Source organism: Nicotiana tomentosiformis, chromosome 1, assembly GCF_000390325.3.
Source record: "Nicotiana tomentosiformis chromosome 1, ASM39032v3, whole genome shotgun sequence".
NCBI classification, from domain to species: Eukaryota; Viridiplantae; Streptophyta; class Magnoliopsida; order Solanales; family Solanaceae; genus Nicotiana; species Nicotiana tomentosiformis.
In genome coordinates this window covers 118,839,002-118,848,968 of record NC_090812.1, presented here as the reverse complement: position 1 = coordinate 118,848,968, position 9,967 = coordinate 118,839,002, and positions in this window count along the sequence as shown.

Sequence of the window (9,967 nt, the reverse complement as noted above, 5' to 3'; positions counted from 1 at the left end):
TACTATATCGTGAAACAAAAGAAGAAGAAGATGGATATTCAAAAAGATCATGCAGACCTAGAATTTTTTGTAGCTAGACTGTCCCAAAAGTATATTGCTGGTCTGAATTCAATTCCCATAGAGCTGGGAAGTTCTCTTCTGGCTGAGCACCACAACAGTCACACTTTCTTCCAAATTGCCCATTATCCTTTTGGAATAACTGTCTCATGAAACTTATTTTGAAGGAAGTAGTCACTTATACAATAAAATATCTTATTTATCGGTGTCCATGCATGTGTTACCATAGTAGCAGTGAAGCATTCATTTGGTTGTTAGCCATTTGATGCTTAGTTTAGTACTAATCTTCTGCTATTTTGAAATCCAATTTTGTAAGTCAAAGCTCAATCACAAATCACTATCTGTTTTCAATATGATCCGCCATTAAACAAGGAATAGGAATATTATTCATTTTCATTTTCATGAACTAATTGAATCCATATCTTCTTCAAGACTTGAAACAACAAACAAAAGGTACCCCAGTACTCTTTTGGAGGCACATCAATCACATGATCAGTTGTACTAATCAACTGTTACAGCGAAAATAATGATCATCTAAAAATTAACTATATCGTTTTTTTAAGTTACATTGTTGTAGTACAAGTGTACATTATGTATGAAAGAAATTAGACATGGGCCACCCGTATGGGCCAACCCAGTCCATGTTTAATAAGTAAATATATTTATATATGTATAATATCCAATTAAAATAAAAGAAGAGACACAACGGTTAGGACTCTCTAAACTGTTGTGTGTATCTGTTCAATAAAAGGAGAAGCATGTGTGAGAATTCAATCATCGAATTCTCTCCTTCTTCAACAGAATTTTTTCTTTCTTTCTTGTCTCACAAAATTCTAAAGAGTTCCGGTGAAGGTCTTGTGAAGATTTCTTCTGCGAAACACTTGGAACGAATTTCTGTAACAAGGTACGATCATAGACTGTAAACTTTATAGTTTAATTCATGTGTTAACATGTGATTGAACTATTTGACTAGTGAAACGAATACAATGATCCTGCAAACTATGTGTTTGACTTAAATCTTCATTGGTATCAAGAGCCTATGTTATTTGTTTTCTAGTCAGTTTCATAATCGTATATTCTTTTTTTTTACAATGTGAAAATTGGAAGCGACAGTTTGTCCTCTTATTGAAGAAACGCACAGTAAATAGTTTTTTCCAAAACTTGTTGATGCGTCACTACGATGAAATTTGTTTTCATCTTAATTGAAGTGAAACCCATAAAGATTATAATGGGTTTCTGTTTGGTAATCCGCACAATGAAGGCTGTCGCCGAATTTTTTTGTTATTTTAGAACTTTGTGTTTTTTTTGTTTTCCTTTTTCTTGTGAAGATAGATTTACATTATAATGTAAATTGGTTATAAAGTTAAGTGTTGCTATTTTTTTTCCAGTAAAGAACACATAAGTGTAGTGTGACATTAGTTTATTATAAATGGGTTGAAGATTTGCCATTTGTTGGCAATACGTAACCAATTTTCTTGGTTATCAATCAATTCAAACTTCACACTGTGAAGAATTTTGTTTCTAGTACAGTACTTTGGTTTAAGTATAAAGGTTTAAACGTGTGACTTACAGATTTTTATGTCACACGTTTGTAGTTTAAACTTGTAGTTTAAACTTTAATAGTAGTTATCTGGCAAGTAATTACAGACTATTTTTTTTGTTAAATAACAGTCAAGCAAAGACGTTTTTTTTCCCGTCAGTTGCTTGCTCTTTAGATATGGTAGACTATGTATCTATTTATTAACATTGGTTTAAAATTTAATATAACAAGTAACTTAAACGAATACATGTATTAATAAACTATCGTTAGTCACCATTTTAATGTATGCATTTGTGCATATATATAATATATAAAAACATATACATGTGTGTATATGTATATTTATGGTGATTCTAATATTTTCCGTACGTGTAACAGAAAGTTATGGTGATGATAAGGACACCCAAACGAGTTTTCACAAAGGACCAAAGAAGAAGGGTGAAGGCTATGATTGATAATTTGATCAATCTGTCGATGGAATCTAATGAACAAGATGATGATCATTCAAATTTTGTGAAATATATTACTAGAATTACTAAGTTAATTCAAGAAGTTGTTTGGGCTGGTGGTCTATTAAGTGATGAAGAGAAGTATAGGGCTTTATGGTCTACATTGCCATATAATTATAACTTCCATAAAGAATTGCTTGATAAATCATGGCAAGAAGTTGACCACAAGTTAAAAGGATCTTATAGGAAGACAGTTCAAGAGTTTGTGTATAAGTACATAGATTTGAAGGTTCAGAAGACTATGTGTCGTTCCCTTGGACTGCCTATGAGAAACAGTAATAGAATAAATTTGGTCAAACCAATAGTTCTAAGAGCAAAAATATTACTGCCTGATGACTTGCATAAAATTTTTATTTCATCCATTCCTATTCATAAGCGGCAATTAATGTGATAATATGTATAATAGTTGTCTATATCTGACTAACTTGTATGTATACTTGTATGAATTAATAATTTAATATTTCATGTTATTGAATAATTCTATATTTGTCTTGAATTTATGTGATTTAAGATAAGCTTGCTTATATGATTAATTATGTTAGGTTTACAGCATATGAGAATTCAGATGATGATTGGGAACTTAGTGAACTTTCGAATCTGAATCTAATGTGAAGTAAATATTAACATGGTTAATGATTATGTGTATGAATTTAGGCTTTTATTTTTTAAAATATAAGTACGTAGTTGTCTAATAATAGTTTATGCTTGTTTACATCAGTATGTCTATTGCTGCGAAAACTATCGTCGCTGAGCTTAACAAGGGTGATAAGCTAAATGGCGATAATTATGAGATCTGGAGCATGAAAATCCAGTATGTCCTGGAAGAGAAAGAGGCTCTTGAGGCTCTTAATGTGTCTATGACACCTCCTGAAAGTGGCGACACGCCCCAACATGAGAGAGATCTTAAAGCATATCAAGCTTGGAAAAAGAAAAATTCTCTTGCTCGCATAACATTGTTGAGTAGAGAGAATTTCACAAATATGACAATGCTAAGGACATGTGGTCTGCATTGAAGGAAAAGTTTGGCCATACTTCTGTTGCTAACCTGAGGGCACTTACTATTAAATTTGACACTTATAAGAAACGTCCTGATCATACCATGCGTAAACATCTCCGCCATATGTCAAATATGGTAAATGAACTAAAAGATGTTGGCCATGTATTGACCGAAGAGAAACAAGTCCAAGCTGTGATTCGTTCCTTACCACAAAATTAGGAGAATATGAAGATGCACTTAACCCATAACATTAGCATCAAAACTATGGAAGATGCTAAGCGTCATTTGGAACTTGAGGAAGAGCGCCTCGGAGTGGACAAAGCTACTACAAGTGCATATGTGGCAAGTTTTGATCCAAATTCTGGAAAAGGCAAAAAACGCAAGTTTAGTGGTTTTTTCCGAAAGAAGGGGAAGGGACAAGCCTGGAAGAAGCCTAAGACTAATCATCAAGGGAAGAATGATGTTTCGGTTCCCAAACCAAAGAAGAAACTGAATATGGCAAAGTTGAAATGCCATAACTGTAAGAACAAGGGACATTTTGATCGTGATTGTCCTGAGCCTAAAAAGGTACATAACCTTATTTCTAATTTACATAGTGATGTAAATGTTTCTTTTCCTGTTTATCTAACTGAATCACATCCTGTGTGGATTGTAGACTCGGGAGCCACCGACCATGTAGCAACAGAAAGAGATGCTTTCGTGGAATTTTGGCGAATTCCAAAAGGAACAAAATGGATTTATGTAGGCAATAACTCCAAAGCAGAGGTTAAAAGGATTGATACCTGCAAACTTGATATGCGTGGTGGCCGAACTCTATTTCTACATGATGTACTATATGCTCCATCAATTCGTCGAAATTTGGTTTCAGTAACTATGTTGATTAGTTTAGGATTTCATTTAGTCTTTCATGAACATGGTCTTGATTTGTATTTGGCCAAGACAAAATATGGCACTGGTTATTTATGTAATGGTTTTATTGTAATGGATGTTGTTCCTAGTCCTAATAATAATAATATTAGTTTTTCCTTATTTACGTCAACTTCTATATGTGAAAATGATGTAAATATATGGCATGCTAGTCTTGGCCATATTGCCAGCAAAAAATGAATCTCTTAGCCAAAGAATATCTTCTTGGCTCTATAAATAAAGTAGATTTGTCTACTTGCGAGTATTGCCTAACTAGAAAATCTACAAGAAAACCATTTGGAAAAGGTACTAGAGCCGAAACTCCATTGCAGTTAATTCATTCTGACATTTGTGGTCCAATGAATATAAGGGTAAGGCACATTGCTATTTATTTTATCACATTTATCGATGATTTTACTCGATATGGTTATATATATTTAACTTCTCATAAATCTGAAGCTTTAAGTTGCTTCGTCAAGTTTATGAACTTGGTTGAGAATCAACTAAATAGAAAAATCAAAGCTTTAAGAACCGATCGAGGAAGAGAATACTTGTCTGATAAGTTCAAATAATTGTGTGATGAAAAGGAAATTCAAAGGCAACTGACTATTCCCCACACTCCACAACAAAATGGTGTTGCGGAACGACGAAATAGAACCTTGTTAGAAATGGTTAGGTCAATGAAGGAACAAGCAAAATTGCCTATCACCTATTAGGGTGATGCTTTGCTCACTGCTGCATTTGTACTTAATCGTGTCCCTTCTAAGTCAGTTACATATACGCCATATGAGTTATGGACTAATCGAAAACCCGATTTGAGTATTTTAAAGCCTTGGGGTTGTGCTGCTTTTATTCATATTCCTTTTTCTTCATATGAAAAATTAGGTCCAAGGGGAAGAAAATGTATCTTTATACGATACTCTGAGCATTCGAAGGATTGTGTGTTCATAGGTGAACAAGATAACGGCAAGGTGACTGAACTTGAATCACGTGATGTTACATTTTTAGAGAATGATTTTCCTAAGCAGGGCAAGATAGGTCATGACTTGTCTCTTTATGAAACTATGGACCAGATAGCTTCCGTTGTAAACACTCAAATAATTTTGGATGAGTGTCACTCTGATGATAATGGGTATGTTCCAATTACTACTAATACACCATCCGAATTGAGTGAATTTGATATTGCTGGTCCCAGTAGGAGTAACTTACCAATTGATAGATTAATTTATCAATCTCAACCTCGACGAACGAGTCATCAACATATTCCCCGTCGTCGATTTGAGATCGAAGGGGAAGCATTTATGGTTACTCCACAAGGCGAAAAAGAGCCACGAAATGTAAATGAGGCTCTTATATGCCCCGCAAAAGATAAATAGTTAAAAGCAATGGAAGATGAGATGGAGTCAATGAAATCAAACCAAGTGTGATAATTGGTTGATCTACCTATGGGCCGTAAAGCAATTGGGAACAAGTGGGTTCTTAAAATCAAGCGTAAGGCTGATGGTAGTATCGGAAGATATAAAGCTCGCCTAGTAGCTAAAGGGTATACACATCAGGAAGGAATCGATTATGAAGAAACTTTTTCACCTGTTGTGAGGTTTACTTCAATAAGGCTAATTTTGTCAATAGTGGCTAATTTGGATCTTGAATTGCATCAAATGGATGTAAAAACTGCATTTCTTAATGGAGAACTAGAAGAGGAAATCTATATGGAACAACCTCTAGGTTTCGTGAAAAAAGGCAAAGAGCATAAAGTATGCCGACTTCGTAGGTCGATTTACGGCCTTAAGCAATCTTCTAGACGATAGTATTTACGTTTTCATAATGCAATCATATCATATGATTTCACTATGGTCCACGAAGACCATTGTGTGTACATTAAAAGATCCAAAGATAAGTTTGTAATCTTATCATTGTATGTAGACAACATACTTATAGCTGCAAGTGACATCGAGTATGTAAAAGAGACAAAAGAGTGGTTATCTTCTACTTTTGAGATGTAAGATATGGGTGAAGCATCATACATTCTTGAAGTTAAGATTTCAAGAGAGCGTTCAAAGAGATTGTTGTCTCTTTCCCAAGAACCTTACATTAAGAAAGTTCTTGAACGTTTTAATATGCAAGATTGCAAACCCATAAACACTCCTATTTCTAGAGGTGAAGCTTTAAGCCGGAGGATGTGCCCTCAGAATCCACAAGAGACAGAACAAATGAGAAAGATTCCTTATGCCAATGCAATTGGTTGTCTAATGTATGCTATGATGTGTACAAGACCCAATATCTGTTATGTTGTTGGATTAGTTAGCAAATATCAATGTGACCCAGGACAACAACATTGGAAAGCAGTTAAAAGAATACTGAGATATCTTAAAGGCACAATCGACTATTCCTTATGTTACCAAGGAACTGATCTGCAACTCAAAGGCTACACTGATGCCGATTGGGGAGGAGATTTAGATGAAAGAAAATCTACCTCTGGATACACATTTTTGCTTAACAATGGCGCTGTATCATGGAGTAGCAAGAAACAATCATGCATAGCCCTATCTACAATGGAAGCTGAATTTGTAGCACTTTCAGCAGCTGTGCAGGAAGCTGTTTGGCTTAAACGTTTTCTGATCCACTTGGGTGTGTATAACAATATTATTGAACCAGTAACCATCAATTGTAATAGTCAAACTGCAATAGCCTACACAAAGGATCCTAAGTACCATGGGAAGACGAAACATATTGATATTAAGTATAATTTTGTTAGAGACATGGTTGTAAATAAAGAAGTGAGCGTGAAATACATATCTACGCACCATATGGTGGTAGATCCACTAACGAAACCTATAGCATGTGATGCTTATTAAAGACATGTGAAGTCATTGGGTTTGCGTAGATGCTAGTGTATTTATATTTTTTAAGTTTTTTCCCAAACATGTTCATGTATAACTACATTATTATAGTTAATGTTAGTGATGCCGTATTATTCATTCTTGTCGGTTCATATACATATAATATTTTTTATGTTTGAGTACATAAATTTTAAGAATAAAAAGTATGTCGGACAGACAAACTGATTTGCCTATTCACACAGGAAATCGCCTCTGTTGTCAAGTGACTAATAGAGATGAGACAATTATAAACTTATTATTATCAGAAGCGATAATAATAGAGAGCTTGATGTTTATAATATGAATGTCGTTTTTGAATTTATAGTTAATCATGTGTGATTATATTTAACAGTCTGTCTTAAAGCCAGATGTGAGTTATGATAGATTGATAAAATAAAGAGTAGATTTATGAACTCAAAGTTAGACATGAGTTGTCTGAACTATCATCTGCATAGTATTGAATTTGTAAAAGACATACGCTCCACGGGAAAGGAGTCAATACTGTGATACGTGATTTAAAATGACCTATAAGGAAGGTACAAGTTTTAATCTCTGCCTGCTATCGTGTGAAGTCCTGATTCACTTTGTACCCTCATGACTCTGACCAGTTTCTTAAGATTCAGTTTGGTGTTTGCTATCTTAGAGTGTTGTCAAAAGATCATGTTTGATTCGGTCTAGCAGAACATCTCTAGAAAAGCATATCAGATTGAGATTGAGAGATTCATGAGATGAGGAAGATCATTAAGTATTATCACATTAATTATGTTCATTAATCGATCCATTATGTTTGTTCATTGGACAAGAGCATAATGATGAACTCAAATTAAGACAAAAGAGATTGTGGGATATGAATGTGATAAATGGTCTAGGGTACTGCATACTATTGTCTACTCCAAATTCCATTAAATCGAGAAGCTATATATTCCTAACAGATGCATAGCAGTGAAGCTCTCGAAGTATGCACCGGTCACACGGTCTAGTCGTTATGTATGAAAGTTACAGAATATGAGTGAGAGTTGACCCACTATGTGTGAGTGGGAGATGAAAGAAATTAGACTTGGGCCACCCATATGGGCCAACCCAGTCCATGTTTAATAAGTAAATATATTTATAAGTAAATATATTTATATATGTATAATATCCAATTAAAATAAAAGAAGAGACACAACGGTTAGGACTCCCTAAACCATTGTGTTGTATTTGTTCAATAAAAGGAGAAGCCTGTGTGAGAACTCAATCATCGAATTCTCTCCTCCTTCAACCGAATTTTTCTTTATTTCTTGTCTCACACAATTCTAAAGAGTTCTGGTGAAGGTCTTGTGAAGATTTCTTCTGCGAAACACTTGGAACAAATTTCTGTAACAAGGTACGATCATAGACCGTGAACTTTATAGTTTAGTTCGTGTGTTAACATGTGATTGAACTATTTGACTAGTGAAACGAATACAATGATCCTGCAAACTATGTGCTTGATTTAAATCTTCAATGTAAAATCAAATAAACTCATTCAAATTAGAAGGATAATTACTTTAATATAACCTAAATTAAACCGCAAACAAAAATACTTGTCAGAGATATGTATAACGATAAGGAAGTGAAGAAGAAGTGGGATTCTGAAGTAGAGCCACCCCAATACTTAAAATTAATTATGCGTCTTTATTTGAAGTGATCAAGTACTTGCATATAGTAATATATTTTGAACTCCTTCCACAGAAATGAAGGAGAAGGCAAGAAAAATGGTGTCAGTTCTTATAAGGATTGGGTATTCATCTCCACTTTTAAACTTCAGAACTTGTTATTTTTAAATGTCTCTCACTCCTCCCTCTAAGAAATTTCTTCACACTAGCTCTGTTGATATCTATATTCCTTACTATATTCACTACCATTAACATCAACTTGAAATATTACTATTTGATTGATGTTACGGCCTATCTCAGTTACTTGAGAGTATAAACAAAAACCTTACTATTGGTTGAAGTCTCCAAAACACTTAGTATCACTGCTATGTCTAAATAATTTCAATGAAGTGTTACCCAACATGACATAATAAAGAGTAAACAACAGATATCTTACCATATCATGAGTCCTCCAAGTGTTAATAAGAAGGAAGTTGTGTATTTGAGAATGAATACAACAGCAAGTGAAGATAATGTATTAAGAAAAAATGGTTTACTTTATGGGCCATCGTAGTGAAATTTCTAATTGGACATCTCAACTGGTCATACTAATATTTAATGATGTTAGTCACATGTCTGACGACTATGATAAAACATAACAATGAAGCACCTCTCGACCTCCCAGAGCAGGCACAAAAAGAAAAACACAATCAATCTGCTTTTAGCCTATGGAAACAAATCAAATTGCAAATGCAATAGCCACCATTGCAATTACTTTTTAATAATGATTAAAATCAAGGAAATTTGCAAATCTCTTTAAGAAATTATCAGTCTTTTAACCGTAAAAGGTCTTTACATGAAATATGGAGAATTACATGTTTGGTTAATGAGAACACATCATAAGCAAAGATGCTAACTTTCTGAAAGACTATAAATCACCAAGAGAGAGAGAGTGATTACTACACCAATTTACCTTAGTGTTTTTGTGAAATTATGCCAATTTATATATTCAAAATGAGAGAAAAACTATGGCATCTGAAACCCAAGAAAATACTCAAAGTTGAATAATTTCGGGATGAAAAAACAAATTACCGTCAAAATTGACAACAGTAGTTCAATAGCACCATTTACCAGCCTCGACCGCTTCTTTTTTTTGAGAGAGAGAGAGCAAACGATTAAGGAGGGCTGATCAACCACCGCCCAAGAACAAAATAAATTTACATAAATGTCCTCAAGGAAATGCGGGTAATAAGAAAACCTAAAGGCATAAATGTAATTACATGACTTAAAAGGAGGACGACGAAAAGCGATACTATGTGTTTCCCTATTACTCCCACTTCTTACATCTATCAGTTTTGATATCTTTTTGGGCGTTAGCAAAGTTCTCAAAGTATATCATATTTACGATAACACAAACAATCTACATTCAGCTTATGAAAACAAATTGAAGTGTGAGTGCGATA